Raw genomic sequence first — 22459 nt, forward strand, 5'->3', positions numbered from 1 at the left:
CTTGCAGGATTCCTAATGTAATTTGTACAATAAAAGTTAATTTTTCCCTAATCCTTTCAGGAAAAGAATCTATGCACCTTCAATTTTCCTAATACAATCATAAACAAAATAAGATGCTAATTAGATTGATGAGCCAAATTCCTTACAATCTCCACTGCATACATTAAATAGTTGACAACATTAGCAGAAGGCACCTTATCCATCACTTGTTTCTCTTTCTCAGACTTAGGACACTGTTGCCCACTTAATCTAAACTGAGCCGCCAAAGAGTTGAAATTGCCTTTGCTTCTAGCATGTTGAACTTCTTAAGAACCTTATGGATATAGTTGGCTTGTGATATCCAAATCCTACCTCTGGTCTTATCTCTCTAAATTTCCATGCTAAGGATCTTTTATCCAGTACCTAAATCCTTCATGTCAAACTCCTCGCTCAACATTTCTTCAAGTCTTGAATTCTAGACTTGTCTTACAAACAATTAGCATGTCATCCACATATAGTAGTAGCAATATGATCATCCAGTCTTAGAATACAAGATAGTATACACAATAGTCATATAAGCATTTCCTAAAATTAATCTTCATCATAAAGGAATAAAACCTCTTAAACCATTGTCTTAGAGACTGCTTTAGGTTATACAGGGACTTCCTAAGCTGACATACTAGGTTCTTTTCCCATACTGGGCAAATCTTTTTGGTTGAGCCATGAAAATCATCTCATCTAGATTCCCATGGAGAAACACAGTTTTCATATCCATCTGCTCAATCTCCATGTCATGTTGTGTTGTCATGGCTAAAAGCAATCTGATAGAAGTATGCTTGACCATGAGTGAAAAGATCTCAGCACAATTTGCCCTTTCCTTCTATGAGTACCCTTTTGCCATGAGTGCTGCTTTGAATCTCATGACATATTGTTTATGTAATCCTTCCTTTTTCCTAAATGTTTGAAATGTGCCCTAAAGCCAATCATATGATGCTACTTTACGGACATTTCACATGTTAAACTAATCTAGTTTAACATAAAGGGCAAAGATTATTGTTTAAAGCCGTCTCATATAAATGTTATATGCTTAAACTATAAGTCTAAGGAATATGTAATTGGGAGAATGAGATCTAAAGAAGTTAGATTCATGAGACCATTCTCTTTCGTATACATATCATAAACGTTAGGATTGCCAATTAGGCATTGACAGTCCGTTAAGATCAGTACGTGATATGTCTTTTCTTAGAGAGAGTGATTGGTCTCAAGTCATTGGAGTGACTGACACCAAGACAAGCATGTAAGTGCTTAATAGAGAATGAGTCCACTGAACGCGATCAATAAGGAGTTCTCATATTCATGTCACATGAAAACTCATGGTTGGGATAATGCAAAATAGTCATTTGACCTGAGGCATCATAGTTGTCTTGTGGTTAGGTCCTTGATCTTTGACTATATAAAAGTCACTCCGTCAAAAGGTGTACATAACATAGTTAGGGTTAAGCCACTTAGCCATAGAGGCAAGTGAATGCACAACCAGGGATCTCTAACCTTCAAACTGTTGGAAAGAGAATACTGTATGATATGATTAAGAATCTCTAGCCAGAGTATGAATGAGATTTAGGAATTCATTCCAAATAACATTCAAGGTAATCATATAAGTAAGAAAATCACATTGGATAGTAGACATGAATAAACTATCAAATCAAACAATGTGGCCAGTAGTATTATATTAGAGAAAGACCATATTGCATTGTAATCCCAAACTGAATAGGTTCTCCACCTTTTCTGATTAGCTTGGGTAGCCATGACATACTGCTATGTGTCACTCATAGTTTGTGGAAGCCCTAAAGGTGTATAATCATTAAAGGGAGAATTGAAAAGTAAGTTTTGATTCATAATCAATTTGAAGAGTTCTAATCGTCCACTGCCTTGCTAAAAGAAACCTAATGGTTTGTACACAGTGTTGTTGAAGTAGTCAAAAGTCTAGTCGTTTGGGTTCCTTTATTTTAGGGTTTATTCCTAGACGTGATAATAACCCTCCTATACTTGAGGGACAAGTTGTTTTCTATTTTTAACCTAGTCACTCACCACAATTTTAGGTCCTGCATAATCGTGGGTTGTTATTTGATTTCCTGTTTGATGTAAGGCTATTAAATAGCCGAAGTTGTTTGTTACAATTTAATAAGAATTCTCCCTGGTTTTCCTTGTAAGCTTTCGAACTTTGCATTACAGTAATACTTTGCAAGTTTTTGGTTCTAATATCTAGTATCAGAGCCCCGCTATGGGGCCTGATCGAAAGTTTACAACCCAGATGATCGAGTGAAGAAACAAAACTATGGCGTCTGAGAATAGTTTTGTGCAACCAACTATTCCAAGGCTTGATGGACACTACGACCATTGGAGTATGCTAATGGAGAACTTCCTTCGTTCCAAAGAGTATTGGAACTTAGTGGAGGTTGGAATCACTGCTGCAGCAGGAGGATCGGATTCCAATGAAACACAGAAGAAAACTTTAGATGAACTGAAGCTGAAGGATTTGAAGGCCAAGAACTATTTGTTCCAAGCCATAAATCGGTCAATATTGGAGACCATTCTAAAGAAGGACATAGCAAAGGACATATGGGACTCCTTGAAATAGAAATATCAAGGAACTGCACGTGTAAAGCATGCTCAATTGCAGGCTCTTCGCAAGGAATTTGAGGTGCTGCACATGAAGAATGGAGAAACAGTCAATGACTATTTTGAAAGAATACTTGCCATAGCTAACAAGATGAGAACTCATGACGAGAAGATGGATGATGTGGTGATTATTGAGAAAATTTTGAGGTCTATGACTTCAAAATACGATTATGTTGTCTGTTTGATTGAGGAATCGAATGACCTAGATGTTCTATCTATAGACGAACTCCAGAGTAGTCTTTTGGTGCATGAGGAAAGGATAAGCTGACATGTGGAGGATGAACAGGCACTCCAAGTTACTCATGGAGTCCAGCAAGGAGGAGGTCGAGGAAGCTATCGAGGAAGAGGAAGAGGACGGGGAAGGCAAGGGTTCGACAAGTCAACCCTAAAATGCTATAATTGTCATGAACTAGGGCATTTTCCGTGGGAATGCCCTAAGAAATCTAAGGAAGAGAGGCGAATTATGCGGAGACAAAGGAAGAGATGCTGTTGATGTCATTTGTGGAGTTCAAGGAGGCAACATCAGAGCACATATGGTTCCTTGATTCTAGGTGCAGCAATCATATGTGTGGCAATAAGGACCTGTTTAGCGAGTTTGACAGCAAGGCAAGGGAAACGTGCGAATGGAGGTAAATGGCATTATACATGTGATCACATGCGTGTTCTACGTGCCAGATTTGAAGAATAATTTGTTAAGTATCGGTCAATTGCAAGAGAAGGGACTTACAGACTCATCTAACATGGAAAATGTAAGATCTTTTTCATCCTGAGAAAGGTTTAATTCTTGAGACTGAGATGACGTGCAATAGGATGTTTGCCTTGGTTGTTCGCTGGTCACTAAAGGAACAAAAATGTCTCACCATAACAAACACTGATCAAGCAACTTTTTGGCACTGTTGGTGTGGGCATTTGAGCTGGAATGGACTGAAAGTGCTGCAACAAAAGAATATGGTTAAAGGGTTGCCAAAGTTCAAAGCTCCTTAGAAAGTGTGCGAAGACTGCCTTGTGGGGAAACAACACCGTGACTCTTTTCCACGGGAAAGTGTATAGAGAGCCTCCAAAATATTACAATTGCTACATGCTGACATATGTGGCTCGATAAGTCCAATCTCAAATAGTAAGAAGAGGTATCTTATCACTTTTATTGATGATTTTAGTAGAAGAACGTGGGTTTATTTTCTGGTAGAAAAATCAGAAGCCTTTGCCATGTTCAGAATTTATAAAGCTAAAGTGGAGAAGGAAACATGAGCATTTATAAGAGGCCTAAGGACAGATCGAGGACGTGAGTTCACGTCACATGAATTCACAAATTTTTGTAGTGAGAATGGCATTCACAGACAGTTGACGGTTGCCTACATACCTCAACAAAACGGTGTAGCTGAAAGGAAAAATCAAACGATCATGAATATGGTTCGGTGCATGCTATCAGAAAAGTAAATTCCAAAAACTTTCTGGCCCGAAGCAGTAAACTGGGTAGTGCATGTATTGAATCGAAGTCCAACTCTTGCCGTAAAAGGCAAGACACCTGAAGAAGCTTGGAGTGGGCACAAACCATCGGTGGATCATTTCCGAGTCTTTGGATGTGTATCTTACGTGCATGTACCTAATAGCAAAAGAGTGAAACTTGATGACAAAAGCCTCAAATGCATACTGTTAGGGGTAAGTGAAGAATCTAAAGCTTATCGATTGTTTAATCCCATTTCACAAAGAGTTATTGTAAGTGAAGATGTGGTTTTTGAAGAAGATAAGCAATGGAATTGGGATGACATTCATGAGTAGGCTATCTTAACTGATCTTGAATGGGAAATTGATGAAGAAACAATCACAGAATATGAAGAAGGATCTGGAGCTACTGAAGGTATAGGAAACAATGAGTCTCATGGTTGTGATTTATTTGAAGAATGAGAAGTTACGACTGAAGGCAATGCATCTCGAGAGGGACGAACTCGAAGACCACCAATCTGGATGAGAGATTATGAAACTAGCGAGGGTCTATCTGATGAAGAAAGTGTGAACCTGGCTCATCTAGCCTTGTTTACTAATGGTGATCCTACAACTTATTATGATGCCGTGAAAAGTGAGAAGTGGAGACAAACAATGGATCAAGAAATAGAAGCTATAGAGAAGAATGATACGTGGGAGTTGACTGATCTGCCATTGGGGGGAAAATCTATTGGAGTGAAATGGGTTTTCAAGACAAAATTGAATGAAAAATGGGAGGTGGACAAGTACAAGGCTCGGCTTGTTGCAAAGGGATATAGTTAACAATATGGAGTTGATTTCTCTAAGGTTTTTGCACTAGTGGCTCGATTGGATACAATTCGAGTGGTCATCTCTATCGTTGTGCAAAAGAGTTGGAAGATCTACCAACTCGATGTTAAATCAACCTTTCTGCATGGTGCAATTGAGGAGGAAGTTTTTGTCCAACAACCACCTGGTTATGAACAGAAGGGAAGTTAGTCCAAGGTGTATCGTCTCAAAAAGGCATTATACGAACTCAAGCAGGCTCCACGGGCATGGTACAGTCGAATAGAGTCGTACTTCATCAAGGAGGGTTTCACTAAATGTCCCTACGAGCATACATTGTTTATTAAGGCAGCCAATGAAGGTAAAATTCTAATTGTATGTCTTTATGTTGATAATCTTATATTCACTGGGAATGATGAGTCATTATTCGAGCAATTTAAAAGTTCCATGATGGATGAGTTTGACATGACTGATCTCGAAAAAATGAGGTACTTTCTTGGGATAGAAGTCATGCAGACAACAGATGGAATATTCATTAGTCAACGAAAGTATGCACATGAAGTGTTGGAAAGGTTTAATATGGATCAATGCAACTCAGTGCACAATCCTATTGTTCCTGGTTTTAAACTAACTCGTGATGAAGATGGAGTGAAGGTTAATAACACGCTTTATAAACAAATGGTTGGAAGCCTCATGTACTTAACAGCTACACACCCTGATCTTATGTTCACTATAAGTTTGATTAATAGGTATATGGAGCATCCTACTGAGTCTCATCTAATGGCAACTAAAAGGATTTTAAGGTACGTGAAAGGCACTGCCAACTTTGGAGTATTTTACAAGAAGGGATGAGATGAAGATGAAGAGCTTATTGGCTACAACTATGTCGGTGATCATGATGACAAAAAGAGTACTTCAGGATATGTTTTTATGATGAATTCAAGTACAATCTCATGGTCTTCAAAAAAACAACCAGTGGTGACTCTCTATTCTACTGAAGCAGAGTTTATAGCTGCAGCTTCCAGTGCATGTCAAGTGGTGTGGTTAAGAAGAATTTTGGGGAGTTTAAGTTTGAGGCAAAATGGTCTAACAGTAGTTTATTGTGATAATGTCTCAACCATTAAACTTTAAAAGAATCCGGTTATGCATGGTCGTAGTAAGCACATAGATGTTCGGTTTCATTTTCTTCGAGACCTTGTCAAGGATGGAGTTATGGAGCTGTTACAGTGTTCTACTCAAGAACAGATTGCAGACATCATGATAAAGCCATTGACGCTTGAAGCGTTTCCGAAGCTACGAGGTTTAATGGGTGTTTGTTAATACCCTGGAATAAACTGAATATCATTAGTATTCAATTTAAGGGGGGATGTTGAAGTAGTCAAAAGTCTGGTCGTTAGGGTTCCTTTATTCTAGGGTTTATTCCTGGACGTGCTAATAACCCTTCTATACTTGAGGGACAAGTTGTTTTCTGTTTTTAACCTAGTCACTCACCACAATTTTAGGTCCTGCATAATCATGGGTTGTTATTTGATTTCCTATTTGATGTAAGGCTATTAAATAGCCGAAGTTGTTTGTTACAATTTAATAAGAATTCTCCCTGGTTTTCCTTGTAAGCTTTCGAACTTTGCATTACAATAATACTTTGCAAGTTTCTGGTTCTAACAAGTGTAAGGTAGAGATTGAAGAAACAACGGAAATGAGTAAGGATAATTAAATGGTTTAATTATTTATAACTAGGATGAATTAATATGCTAATTAATCAAATGAATAAGTTCGTTATAGACCTCGGGTTTGCATTGGGCCTCAAGGCCCAATAGGATTTGAATGTCAAGTCCAATAACTCAAGTTGTATGACAACTTGAAAACACAAAAGGCATGAAAGGCCATTGAACCCACATGGCCGGCCATAAAAAGTGTGAGGGAGAGTTGGTTTTAATTTCAATTATGCCACTCAATGTAAGTGGCTATAGAAAGGAAATTATAACCCATTCCTTCATTAAGGGTTTTCTAGAGAGAAAAGAGACAAACACAAAAGTTCTCTCTTCTCTTAGGAGGCCGGCCACCCTAGGAAGAATGGACTAGCATCCATTTCTTCCTCGGTTACTCATCTCTTCCTCAATGCTCTCCTTAGTGTGGAAACTTAGAGGTTCCCTTTGGGAACTTGGAGAATCCATTCCTTCATCTATATCCAAGAAGTCATGAAGCCAAGAAGCAAAGTTCCTCCATCCACATCCATGGAGCCAAGGAGAAAGGAGATTAAGGAAAGAAGGCCCTCACATGGGTGAATATCCTTTGCTAAGTAAAAAGGTGCTTCAAAGGTATACAAGTTTCTCAACTCTTTTCTTTAAGATTTGAGTTGAGTCTTGGTTCACCACAATTACTAGGTCTTGAATTTCATGGGTAAAGTTTTGTTTTTGAGTGCATACAAGCATGATTCCGCCTTTAATTGTTAATTGCATGCATAGATGTTGCTTAAATGAACTTATTTTCACAAATTTTTCCTTCACTAAACATATACTTGTATTCAACTAGCTTTCTGTCTTTGAGTTTAGAAACCAACTCCCAAACAGAGTTCTTGTAAAGAGACTCCATTTCTTCTATCATAACACTTATCAAACTATCTCGCTTATCACTTGCTATAACTTCTTGATAAGTAGTTGGATCTCCTTGACTGATGTTAAGAGCTTAATTAACTTTACCTTGGTCAAATCCAAACCTGCCAGGTTTCTTCTTATTTCAAGTGGGTTTGTTCAATGTTATACTTCTCTGGACAGGTGAATTGTGGGCTGGAGTTCGATTGGGATGTCTGGTGAATTTAGTGTCTACAATTTTCCCAGTTTCTTGCTCTACCCAATTCCTACTTAGTGAATGATGTCGATGTTCTTCCTCTTCCCTAGAATCATCAAATTCGAATCCTTACTCAATTAACTCCACCTGAGCTTCATCTTCCTTAAATTTGAATCCTTACTTAATTATTTCAGCATCATTCTTCTTCTCCCTAATGTTCTCAACTTTCTTTATAGGAATGGTTGTCTCATCAATGACAACATCTCGGCTAACAACCTTCTTCTTGTTAATGATATCCCAAAACATGAAACCATTCACTCATTTCTCAAAACCTAAGAATATGTAATTTACAAACCTAGGTTAGAGCTTGGACCTTTCATTACTTTGGATATGTGCATAAGCAGTACAACCAAATACCCTGAGCATAGAGTAGTCCATTACTTTTCAGACCACACTTCTTCTACACTCTTAAAGCCGTGAACTATAAATGGTGACTTGTTAATCAAATAACTTGCATGGTTAACAATCTCTATCCAAAAACTATCAGGCAATCCTACATGAAATTGTATGTTTCTCTCTCTCTTTGATAGTTCCGTTCATTCTCTCAGTAGCTCCGTTTTCATGGAATTCTTTTTTATTGTGAAGTGCCTTCTAATTCATTCCTATTTACAGTAATTTGCAAACTCTTTACTTGTATACTCACCTCCATTGTCATTTCTCAAGTACTTGATCTTTTTCCTAGTTTGATTTAAGGTTTCTGTCTTCCATTCCTTGAACTTTTCAAAAACCTCAAATTTCTACTTCATGAAAGAAGCCTAAAATTTCAAGAAAATCATTCATAAAAGTCACTTAATACCTAGATCCACCGTTGGATTTAGTTAGGGCATGACCCCAAATATCTGAGAGAATATAACCGAGTTGCTCATTGTTTTGTTTATCTGCACTCTACTTGCAAATGATACTTTCCTTTGCTTCTTGAGAACGCAGTATTCACAAAACTCTAGCCTGCAATGTGACACACCTTCTAGAATGCCTTTCTTGTGAAATTCGTGTAAACCTTCTGACTTATGTGCCTTAATTTGTGATGCCAAAGTTCAGTCTTGTCTTATGTACTCTACTTTGTGGAAACAGGTGCTCCTCTATCTAGCATAGCCTCTATTAGCTTGTAAAACTTATTGTGCTGAAAGTCACCGTTCATTACATCAGTGATCCTCTGGTCATCTTGAGTCTTTTCTTCTTTAAAACTATACATGCAGTTGACCTTGTCTAAAGTACTTAAGGAAATCAAATCTTCTTCAGTCTAAGGACATATCTGACATTTTCCAAAGCTCGTATCACTCTATCAAACATCTTGATTTTGACTGCCGAGTCCCCTTATAGAACGTGGTGAATCATCATCCATTATAATTTATCTGCTGCTGACCTTCTTGTAAGCATCTAACCATTCTCTAACTGCACACATTTGGAACGTGCATCCAGTATCCAAAATCCAACTTATGAAAGCCTTAGAGCATGATGTTATTGAAAGAAGCTTATGTCACCCACTTCTTTAGTAACTACCTTAGCTGAATATGAGCTTCCTTCCATCTTAGCTTTCTTCTCCTTCTAAATCTTGTAGTTCCTCTTCTAATGATTGGCAGAACTACATTCGAAGCAACCTTCCTTCTTTTCCTTTTTCTTCCTGAATTTTGACCTACCTCTATTGCTTTTCTTCTCGTCTTTTGTCTTTTTTCGACCTAACTCTTTTCATTTGTCATAAAGGCCTTGAGAACTTTCGGTTATATCGTTCAGTTCAGCATATGATTGAATGGCTTGAATTATTACATCCTCAAGCTGCAGATACTGTTTTCCAAATATTAAAAAACAATTAAAGTACTTAAAAGACTAGGGTAGAAACGTTATCATCATCTTTGTAAGTTTCTTCGACCTTTTGAAGATTTGCTATGCAATTCTGGAACCTGTATACGAGATCTTCAATATCACCTTCTTCTTCCAGTTGAAGCCTAAATAGTTCATCCTTGAGAAATAATTTGTTAGACACGGTTTTACCTATATAAATCTTCTCCCACTTGTCCCATTTTTCCTTAGCAGTCATCTTTTCTGTGATGTGGGACCTGACTGCTTCATGAGATGGATCTCGATGGATCTCTTGATCTTCTTGAGAATCTTGGTCTATGTCTCTTCTGTCATGGTTGTACGCTTCTCACCAAATAGTGCATCATCCAACTCTTGCTTTATCAGTATGCTTTTCATCATCCTTTACAAGTCTGGGAAGTCATTATGCCATCAAAAGGTTTTAACGTAGGCCCTAGGTCCTTGGATTCCGTTCTCTTGCCATCGCAAAACACCTTAAACCAAAGCTTTGATAGCAATTGTTATAATTCTGACACTGTTGGATCTTGCTGCCACATACCCTCTTTTGTTTTTTTTTTGTTTTTGTTTTGTTTTGTGTAATTGTTTTTCATTTTTATTAAATTTCTTTCTGGTTATCATGCCTTACCCCCAACATCTTTTTGTTTCACGCCACTAGCCTCCTTAGTTCAACTCATCTTCCTCCATAACCTTCAGTGCCTTCTCCCATATTATTGTTTCTTTTCGCAGCCGTTAGCTGCAATGACCCTCAACCATTACCGTTTTTATATTTTTTTCGTAGCCACACCTTACAGGGTTTTAAGCATTCGTGGGATAAAACAAGCGAACTTTTGACACGCTTTGGAACTTAAGCAAATAAACTCATAAAATATGCTACTAAAACATTAAGAACGAGTTCTCAAAAGATAAAATGCTTATTTGGTGTCAAAAGTGCACTATTTTTCAATTTGGAGTGTATTTCCAATGTTTTAAGCGTGTATTTGCTCTGTTTTAAGCATTTGTGGGATAAGACGAGTGTGCAGTTGACACGCTTTGGAACTTAAGAAAAAAGTACATAATATGCTTCTAAGACATTAAGAATGAGTTATCAAATGATCAAATGCTTTTTTAGTGTCAAAAGTACACTATTTTTCCATTTGGAGTTTATTTGCACTGTTTTAAACATTCGTGGAATAAAACGAGTGTGCGTTTGACACACTTTGGAACTTAAGCAAATAAACACATATAATATGATTCTAAGACGTTAAGAACGAGTTCTCAAAAGATCAAATGCTTAATTGGTGTCAAAAGTACACTATCTTTCCATTTGGAGTGTATTTGCAATGTTTTAAGCAATCGTGGAATAAAACAAGCATGCGTTTGACACGCATTGGGACTTAAGCAAATAAACTCATAAAATACGCTACTAAGACATTAAGAATGTGTTCTCAAAAAATCAAATGCTTATTTGGTGCCAAAAGTACACTATTTTTCGATTTGAAGTGTATTTGCACTGTTTTAAGCATTATTGGGATAAAATGAGCATGCGCTTGACATGCTTTGGAACATAAAAAAATAAACACATATAATACGCTACTAAGACATTAGTAATAAGTGCCCAAAAGATCAAAATATTTATTTGTGTCAAAAGTACACAGTTTTTCCTATCTAGAGTTTATTTGCATTGTTTTAAGTATTGAAGGAAAAAATGAGCGTGCGTTTGACAACATTTTGAACTTAAGTAAATAAACACTTATAATACGCTACTAAGACATTAAGAATGAGTTCACTAAAGATCAAATGCTCATTTGGGGTCAAAAGTACACTATTTTTTCATTTAAAGTGTATTTGCATGATTTTAAGCATTCGTGGAATAAGCGTTTGACACGCTTTGTCCGCTTGCACAAAATTACTCACCAACCCACTGCTTCAACCCCAGAATCCAAATCATGGGGAGAGCAAAACCCACTTGTCATGCCTTCCGCCACTGCAAGCCTCACCCCTGCCCACCTCTCTCTCTCCACAACTGTAGGCCTTGTTCGTAATGATCTCGCACATCCACTACTCTAATCCATACCGGTGTGAACCGAGATATTTTGCTCTAACCACCCTCTACCCACTTAGCCCGAGCCTCAACTCGGACCCACGGATCATCCTTAGACTTGAGATTGCTGCACCAGAATTGGACGATTGCGAATCTTAAGAGGTGGGGAATACTGTCGCGAATGGTGGGGTTTACCGATGTTGGTGAGCAGAAAAGGGGAGAGAGGAGGAAGAGGGCACTAAGTAATGAGGGGCGTGGCTGTGGAAAAAAAAAAAGGTAATGGGTGAGTGTTATTAATGGCAGTGAAATAATAATAATAATAATAACTAGCATATGGGCACACACAAAGTGTGTGAGAAATTTTTTTTAGGAACTTTAACGAAAAGCTCCTGTTACTGTTCACTTTAACGAAAAACCATATTTTTACACTAAAAAGTCAATTATGATGCTATTCACTTTATCCTTTATTTTGTCCTTAGTGTTAAAACTCAAAATTTTTAAGCCATTTTCATTAGTTTTCCTAATTTTTTTATGGTTTCTTTTATTAGCACCCCACATTAAAATTTAATATTAAGTGACTTATGTAACGTACTATGAAATGACAATTTCGACCTTATGAGGTTTAAAGAAAATAAGAAATTTCTAAATACACCCCAAATTACTTTTAACGTATTATTTATCTTCTTCAATTATCAAAACCCCTCTCACTCTCCACTCCATTGTTGAATAAAATTCGAACTATTGAAACTATAAACACATTGATTGAGAAAAAATTTAACGAATGGAACACGAAATCAAAATTTCGGAAACTTCACAGGAGGTAAAATTTCATATTTGTTATTGTTTTAATTATTCAACGACATCGGTAATTATTTAAGCTTGCTTTTGCTTTCCGTACTTGACACACCCCGACCCAGAATGTCCACTAGGACTCCGAATCGAGATGTGCTGACCGACACCTGGAAGGTGACGAAGCCATAAAATGTGATGATGTGGAGGATTGTGAATAAATTTAAAACTAAGAGTGCCTAAATACCAGAGTGCACCAGTGAGCGGGAATGAACCCACTTCACAAGTGACGTTAGAGCATAAGCAAGTACAGAAAAATGAATTAAGAATCGTACCCTCGAAATAATCTCCAATACTAAGAATCGCCACTAATCTTCGACTATAAGAAAGCTCAGCTAATAAAACCTGGAGGGTGAAGACAAGACAAGAGTGAGTGGCCCTGTAAGTAAAATTTTAATAGAAACCATGCAAAACATTATAACCCCTCACTACACCACCTGTATAGTTTCCAAAAAATTCATAATATACCACAACACAGCATTTCATCAATAATATCAAATAATCATGCGATTAATAACTCATACTAGTCCGCAAGTAGGAGTCACCTAAGGTGACCTGAACAACTTACCCACATTTCATCACATATGCCAGTTCATAACATATTAATTACATATGCTAGCTCGTCACGTATTCATTACATATACTAGCTCATCACATATTCATCACATATGTTAGCTCGTTCTTATTCATTACATATGTTAGCTCATCACATACTCATCATATATGCTAGCTCATCTCTTATTCGTTACATATGCTAGCTTATCATTCGTTACATATGCTAGCTTATCACATACTCATCACATATGCTAGCTCGTCTCTTATTCATCACATATGCTAGCTCATCACATATTCATCACATATGTTCGCTCGTCTCTTATTCGTCTCTTATTCATCACATATGCTAGCTCGTCTCTTATTCATTACATATGCTAGCTCATCACATATTCATCAAATATCTCATCAATCGTGACTAGCATATAAGTCGGAGTTACCTCTAGTGACCTGTACGACGGTACTCATATTTCATTAATCATTGCTAGCACATAAACCGGAGTCACCTCTAATGACCTGTACGGCACTACATTTACACACGAGTAGGAACCACGGTAGTCGTCTGTACGACAAGACTGGGTGTAAATGTATACGCTCAAGTGCTACGATCACGTGAAGAGTCACCTATGAGTCGGAACCACCTATAGTGGTTTGTACGACAAGACTGGGTGTAAATGTATATGCTCAAGTGCTACGATCACGTGAAGAGTCACCTACGAGTCGGAACCACCTATAGTGGTCTGTACGACAGGCCTGTTCACCTACCTTGAATTCAAGGTGAGCGTATGGTGCGTGAGGTGAACATAACGTGAAGGACTGTGCCTTGGCCACAAATGGGAGCACTAACACTAGGGTGCAGGTTTATGAGCTTTGAATGCATCTAATACAACATGTACGACTCATAAGCAACATGTACGACAATGCTGGAGTTACCTACTATTGCAACCTGTACGACAATGTCAGAGTTATTTTAAACATAAATGTAGTCATATTATAACCCCATCAATTCAACTAATACCATATACTTACTTGAACTTACCTAAACTTACCTGAACTTACCTGTGTGTCCTGCGTTCACCTTTGCACTTCAGAGCGTTCACAATAATTATATGCAAAGAATATACGTATGGATATGCCATGATGAAATCTAAAATAAAAACATTTCATAGTATTTCCAATTATATAATTCGGTGTACTAACTATTAATCACCAAAACATAAAGTTTGCTGATGCACAAAACCGAAGGTCTTGGAACAATGTAAATCCGACCGTGAATCTGCAAGAAATGTAAATAACACAAGATGTATCGTGGTTCACCCTAAGGTTTGGGCTACGTCCACACTGATATTGTATTTCTGAGAGGATTGTGAATGAGAGAGTGTGAGAGCCTCTGTAATGAGAGTGAGGCTCTGAGAGGGGGTGAGAGGGCCTAGGAATTGGCATCTCCTAATTGTGAGGGTGAGGAGTCCTTTTATAGAATAAGGGCTCCTCACTTATTACATATTTGTCCTTTCCTTTATTACATAATTACATTTAAGTCCCCCGAGTATTTGTACGAGATCTAAATACGGAGGCCTTAAATATGGTATAAACAGTAGTCCCCCCAAGTCTTCAGTCAATAGAGTCTTTTGGCTGGAGACTTGAAACTCAGTCCATGTGTGGGCCGAAGTAACTAGATGTTGTCTTGAACTGATGCTCGAAATGAGGCGGTGCTCAATCTGAAATGATGCTCAACTAGAAGTAGCACATACTGCGAGGCTGCTCGGCTCGTGGTTTATGTTGCCTTGGTTGGCTCGGCTTGTGGTGTTGAAGGTGAGGGAGTCCCTTTTATAGAATAAGGGCTCGCTCATCAATAAGGATTGCGAGGCTGCTCTTCTCTACTTTTGCTTTTGTTTCTATCTTCTTTTCTCAGCTTTCTGCAATTATCTTCGAGACTAATCGAGTAATGGCCTGTCTGCTGGCACCGCTTTGATTTGATTCCCAAAACTCATTGCTCCCACTATCTATATCACATATCGGGATGGCAAAGTGGGACCTAGGAGGTTAGTGAGGATGAAGCTTACTCTGTCAACATAATGGGATGATTTTTACAGAGAGAGATAGATCTAAGCTTTGCACAGTACTCTTCCCACGTCACAGACGCCCCATCGTCACCATATTTCCAGGATGCCGTGGAAGAGAAACCATAGACATAACTTTTCGTGTATTTAAGCAGGAAGAAAACGATTTGGGAAAGGAGAAGCACCATCTAAGCTCTGCAAATACTGATCTCATACCTGGATCCATGGTTCCAAGCTTTGTAATTAAAGTTCTGCATTGTCTTGCAAGGCATCCCAAGAAACCTTATCAACTCGTTCAAGCTGTAGTTTGCTATAATGTTCAGGGAACTTCTTTGAAAGTAACAAGCAAATTCTTGGATGGTTGGGGAACACACCGGCTTTCGAAAATGCTTTTGAAAATACATGGCCAACTGGATCCGGGTAATCCAAAATTTGGTTCAGCCTATACATTTTAGCCATAAGACCTTCTGCCACTTCAATTACTTGAACTACCCACTGCATGTTCATGCCTTTGTGGGACTCGCCTGAACTATGGACCTGTCCATCAGAACCTGAATTCCTGGAGCTCTTCGAATTCATTGGAGAAGTTGTCTCTGAACCCAAATATTCAGTCCATCTTGATGGACCCTCCCATTCTTGGGATCGCACAGAAGTTGGGGACAGTGATGAATCTTGGCTAGAGAAATGTTGCCTTGATTTTGCCATTGGTGAGTAATTAGAACAAAATAGCATACACATTAAAGCTACGAACTTGAAAGGCGGAGCAGGTGAAGGAAGGCGAAGATCATCGGAAGCTCAGATCTGACAGTCTCTGTGCTGTGAACTGCGATTTGAGAAGCAGCTCTCCCCCACTACGAAACTGAATGCACTTTAGAGAGAGCATAGTGGTTGGTCTAGTGGATTTTGGAGGAGAAAGAGAGAAGCGCCAGGCATTTTCCGATCCAGGTTCGAGTTATCCGTCTCTGCAGTGGCTATTGAGGTGGCTGATCCGAACCACCCCCTCTCGACGACGACGCCATTCTCCTTCACTTCCTACGACGAAGTAGAGAAGCTAAGCTTTGAGATCCGGCATAGAAACAGCAGAAAGACGAGTTCTTTACAGTGAGGGTTTCCAGCGGAGGAGAAACGGAGAGTTTCTCACTTATTGGGTTGAAAATGGTAGTTTCCTTCTCTATTTAAAGAAGCACGCAGGTTCTCTCTCTCTCTCTCTCTCTAATAATCTCCTTCTTTTACTAATATGATATTATCAGAAGAAACCAAGTTGTGGGTTTTGCGTGTGAGGACGCACTGCTGCTATGAAAATCGAAAACGATTGAGTGGGTCGCAGTGGATCTGTACGTTGAGCTTGGCGAATCTAGGCGTTAAGCTTGGCGGATCTGTGAGTTGAGCTTGGCAGGGTTTTCCCAGGCTGCAGCTGCAGGCGAGGACAACATATGCTACTGTATATGGTAGAAAACTAATCCCTGTATGACCTTGCAAAGTTCTGCAGCATACGAGATTGGTGGGGCCAAACGTGACTAGAGTTTTCCCCTGTGACCTTGCATACCCAGCCACATCTGTGTCGAGCAAGGAAATGCGCTTCTGCTTCAACCGCTCTCTAAGCGAGTTGACGGTGTTGCTCGCCACCGCGTGGCGCTCTTTGAGCTCCGCGACTGATATTGCTTGAAATTCGAGCTTAGGATTCAGTCATGGAGTGGAAGTCCAAAGAGGCTTCCAATTCAAAGTGAAATTTATCATTTGCATTTCTGCTACTGGGATTTCAATTGGAAATTCGAATTCACTGGTGCAAAAATTATCTTAACACACAAATTTAACCCTCTTTTGACAATTGTAGTACAAGTATAAGTAGGGATCGTTCTGGACCGGGGATTAGGAGGGCTTGCTAATAACCTCTAAACTAACTCAAAAACATAAAACTAAATTTAAAAACACTTAACAAGACTCACAAGACTCAAAGCAAACTTAAAATACTCAAAACAGCTTAAAACAACTAAAAAAACTTAAACTAGACACTAGGAATGACTTTGGACGAAAATTGACTTTTACTTGAATCAAAACATTTAAAAACACAAATTAAAATAGATTCTAACTAATTAGACACACTCAAGTAAAGGGGGATTGAATTTTGGACGAAGTTGAAACAAACAAACAAGTATGAAAAACTAGACAGATTGTAAAACAAATTTAAGAAATAAGATGATGGATGGGATAGCTAGAGGCTTTTTCTCCACACATGATATGTATGCAAACAACTCGATTTCCAGTTACTACTTCATTGAATTATGAATGACAATGCTCCAAATTAACCGTGACATCACTAATTAACTTTCAGATTTTCCTTGTTTTATTGGATTGGATGACATCATTCGACAACCCAAAACATTCTTCTAAAGTTCCCTACATGACATCATAAGAGAGATACAATCAAAGATCATTACGTTTAATAAAAATCATAAGCATTGACAAAGCACTTGCAACTATGACATCATGTCACTCATGTAAGGAATTGAACTTAACGCGATCGTTTATAAGCGACCTTCACTACATGTGAGTATAAGTTTGTAACGATTATGTGAAACTTCCTTATATTCTGGCAACGGATTTATACATGCTAATTAAGTGTCGACCCTTAATTAACAAATACAAATAAGTTATCAATCACATAGTTAAGCCAATTTCATTCACGATTCAAGAGTTCATAACTGGAATTTATCAAATTATATTGCACACATAATCATGGCTTTGAAATCACCCCTAGCCAAGAGGGGTTTAGCCACTCATATTTACAACAAAACGAAAGGAAATGAATTTAAACATTAGAAACAAAAGAAAGACAACACCTAAACGCTCCAACGATCCAATTTGGACAGCAAGCACGTCCAAGCACTTTCCTTCCCTTCCTTTGCTACGACACAAGGTGTTGGTGAGTGTTTGAAGGTTTGTTTGTATGGAGGAATGGATGTGAAGATGAATGGATGTGTTTGGATGAAGGTTGTGTTGAAATGGGAGGGAATGATCTAACAAAGTATGAACTCAATTTATGTTACACACACTTCCTTTTATAGAGGAAGTGCAAGGCAAAGCATGGGTAAAATGGAGTGGTGTTGAAATGATTCAAAGGTGAAAGTGAAGTGATGATTGATGCAAGAATTAAACATGGATGGAGTGCACGGCAAAGGTTTGTTATGGTACAAGGAAACCTTAATTTGTGTCCTAAAATGCATAGGAAACCTTCAATGTTGCTGGAACTTGGGGACATTTAGGATTTAGGAAAGATCAAACCAAAATAGGAAACCTTGGCTTAACTTTCCTACTTCAAGTAGGAATCCTCATCTTTAGGTCTTCAATTTCGTCCATTCCTTTAGTTCCAAGCATGTGATATTTATTCCAAGCCCAAAATTGCTCCAAAATGCACATTTTTGCATATTTTGTCCTTAGAACCTGAAATTGTACAAAAATGACTTTAAACACTAAAACTACTAAGGAATAACGACATAAATGCATGAGAACAAGCTAACTCAGTCGCATAAATATGCTCCTATCACTCACCAGGAAGTACTGTCAAAGGTGAAAATGAGAAAAGGGTGGTTGGTTTGTGGTCTCGTCTCTGAACGAGTTTATGAGATTTTGTCAGAGAAAAAGATTGTGTCTCTGTGTGGGTTTTTCAGATCTACGATGGACAGTGGTGAGGTTGTGAAGGTTTCACGGTGGTGAGATGAAAATTTGAAAGAGAACTGACATAGCTTTTCGTGTCGATTCCCACAGACGGCACCAAATGTTAATGCACAAAACCGGAGGTCTTGGAACAACGTAAATCCGACCGTGAATCTACAAGAAATGTAAATAACACAAGATGTATCGTGGTTCACCCTAAGGTTTGGGCTACGTCCACACTAATATTGTATTTCTGAGAGGATTGTGAGGGAGAAAGTGTGAGAGCCTCTGTAATGAGAATGAGGCTCTGAGAGGGGGTGAGAGGGCCTAGGAATTGGCCTCTCCTAATTGTGAGGGTGAGGAGTCCTTTTATAGAATAAGGGCTCATCACTTATTACATATTTTTCCCTTCCTTTATTACATAATTACATTTAAGTTCCCCGAGTAATTGTACGAGATCTAAATACAGAGGCCCTAAATATGGTACAAACAAAGTTAAAACGCACATTTTTCACCAATATCCCCCACATTGCTCAATTACTTAAACAAGGCTATTGTCTCGATTATATAATCTCATTTCTTATGTGGCTGCATCTAACGTCTCGTTAGACTGCCTACATACCTTAAACAGGGATCAAGCCATTCCTAGTTCGCAATAATCATTTATAGTAATATGCATATGGATATATCACGATGAAATCTAAACTCAACCATCTCATAGTATTTTATAACATATAAATATATATATTGTCATGGCATAAATTTCTCAGTTTTATTTAAAAGCATTTATAGAATTATCAATCATGAAAAATATGTTAAGCAAGGAAAGATCCACTCACCTGGAGTCCGCGCCACAACTTCCTAGCACAAACATCGAGGCATCACAAACGATCGTCGTCAGTGACCAAGGCCAATTTGGCTTGGAAATGCTCCAATTTCATCAAAACGCGTCGGAACCCTAGAATTGGGTGTGCTTCAATTCGACCTCCAACGTGTTCCGACAACTCCACCACTGATTAGGCTTTGTTCTTGGGTTCTAGGGGAGTCTAATGGTGGTAGCAATTTGCTGGATTACCTTCATGATCGTTGGATTTTTCCACGGCACCCTCGGAACCCATAGTTTCGTTCTACTCGAATTCAAGCTCAAATCCTATAAAATTTGATTGGGAATGGAAGAGGAAAGGACTAGGGGATGATTAGGAATGGTTTCTTGGTCCAAATTTGTGAGAAATCAGGTGAAAACCCACTGGAAAATATGGAGAATTGTATTAGGTGTACACGGGTCACGGGTTGGGAACCCTGTTTCCCCATTTTTTCCCCATTCTCCACTCTCCCTCCTTTCCCTCCTCGCTTCTGCTTCTGATTGGGCAGTCTTCTCTCTTCCTCTCCTCTGATTAGGCAGCAGCCCTTTCCTCTGTTCTCTCTACCGTCCCCCCATTCTTCTTATTCTTCCTCAACTATTTTTAAAATCACTAAATGATAAACAAAATATATTATTATAAAAATGTATAAAATATATAAATAGCAACTAAACAAAAGTACTTCTCGGTTTTATAATTCTGTAGCGTCGAGTACTTCAAGAAAACGCTAAGTATTAATTCATACACCTCGCTATACGTTGGTCAACGGATGTCAAGACCCTCGCCTCTAAAGGCATTTTCGTAAAATCACACTTTTAAATTTTGTAAAAAAACGTGTAAGATTTGGGATGGGTTGTCTCAATCTACCCACCTTAAAGAATTTCATCCCCGAAATTTAAAATCATTAGCTAAACGTAATGTACTCCATAAGATAGGAAGCAATATATACCTACATACATGGAAAGAGGAAATCAAGCTAGAGCGATAACATAACAGAGAATGTCATTATGTCATGATCGGAACGTAATTATTCTTCTTTCATGCTTTCAAGCTCAAACCTTCCTTCTCTTTATAGGTATGATATTGCTATATAATAGATGGAAAAATGATTTTCCTCAAAAATAATCAACACCCAAAATACCACTTTCATGGCCCTATGGTGTTATTTTCGGGAAACTAAAGTGACCAACATACCCAAAAGGCTCAACGAATTCGTAAGTCCAAATTCCTCTTTCAAACAGATAAATAACTGTTGCACTTGTCTAGAAAGATTTATGTTCACTCATGGGGTTTTGATCACCGGCGCACGCTCCCGCCAAATCGATCTATTATGAAGCCCTCACTAATTGAGCAAAAAATCATGTTGAGAAGGTTAAAAGAACACTCAAGAAATTGAGGGTCAAAACATGTTCATGAAATCTAGAGTACGAGATATATGGTCTAAATATACAATTTTCATATCTAAGTGGTCTTCCTGGACAGTTTGTCCCTATCCAAAATGATATGGGAAATAGGCTAGTGACTCTAAATCAACCCAATTACCTTTAATACCAGGAGGTGAAACTGGGGGTATAAACATAACAGGGGCAGACTAATATATCAAAGAGTCAAACAAACAATGAATTATGTCGAAAGACTAAACAACTCCGTTGTGGTCTTAGGCCAAAAGTTACAAGGTCAAATTTAAGAATGAGCTAACAAGGTTCTTGATGATCGAATGGCAACATCACAAAAGTATTAAACTACTAGAGACCGAAAGTAATTTCCCAAAATGTTATTCCGCCGAGTGTTCCCACATTAGCACCACATTGCCACAAGAGACATTTCCTGAGTCTTAATAAAAATAGACTTCATAAGAATTCTATTAGGTGATATTCTAACAATACTACCAAGAAATTAAAACTAGCTGAAATTTCCAATCTCAAAAGGATCACTATTAACGGGGGAAGAATAATGATAAAATTAATTGACAAGAAGTGAAACACGTAATACACGAAGATGATAATCTTGTTGGGTTTCTGATTGCTTGAACTTGTATAAAGATCTAGAAGCCATTTTCTCATAATGCCATCATCCTCCAAAGTAAACAAAAGAAGTTGTGGTTATTCAGTTTGTTTGGACCTTCTTTCCTCAACATCCTTCCACTCTAACCTAAGGTGAGACTCCTCGATTGAAAATTCTCTTCCATCATCTCACGTGGAATCTCAATCTTTATTTCTGTTTTAGTTCCACATTTGATCATGTCCCACGGTAAAATTAACAACACCCCACCTTATATCTTAGTTGTTTTCACCAGTGTCTTGTTTGTTGAGATTTCAAAGCCCATTTTTTAGAAAATAAACCCTCGCCAATACTTTAAGCTTTGAGGCTGGAATAATACTGTTTTCCACTCAAGTAAAGCTACCACCAATTGAACAACACATGAGCATAGCATTTGTTTAGCATCATAATTATTGGTTTTCACATTCTCAATACATACAAAATATTTCGTACTGAAAGTTGTATAATGGTACTTCCCAACTCCATTCATATGACAAATGATTATAATCATTCAAACCATTTCTCGATAGGTTAAAGATAATTCCATATCGATACTCGTATTTTCCAACTGAAACAGAATAGGACAAACTGAAAGTATTCGAGAGTAATTATGTCCTTCTCATACAACCGGAAAGATACCCTATAGTTGATAGGAGCATATTTATGCGACTTAGTTGGCTTGTTCTTGTGCATTTATGTCGTGTTTCCTTAGTTATTTTAATGTTTAAAGTCATTTTCGTGTGTTTTCAGATTTTATGGACAAAGTAGGCAAGAAGATGCATTTTGGAGCATTTTGGAGCAAAATGGAGCTTGGAATGCATGTCACATATTTGGGCCAAAGTGGATGGACGAATTTG

The 22459-nt window shown here is 38.1% G+C and overlaps 1 pseudogene; it reads right to left on the minus strand.

The window, feature by feature from the left end:
• Positions 1 to 15258: 15258 nt before the first annotated feature.
• Positions 15259 to 15753, minus strand: LOC126604502 (protein NAP1-like; annotated as a pseudogene).
• Positions 15754 to 22459: the final 6706 nt, after the last annotated feature.

The sequence above is a fragment of the Malus sylvestris genome, chromosome 15 (assembly GCF_916048215.2).
Source record: "Malus sylvestris chromosome 15, drMalSylv7.2, whole genome shotgun sequence".
In the NCBI taxonomy this organism is placed as follows: Eukaryota; Viridiplantae; Streptophyta; class Magnoliopsida; order Rosales; family Rosaceae; genus Malus; species Malus sylvestris.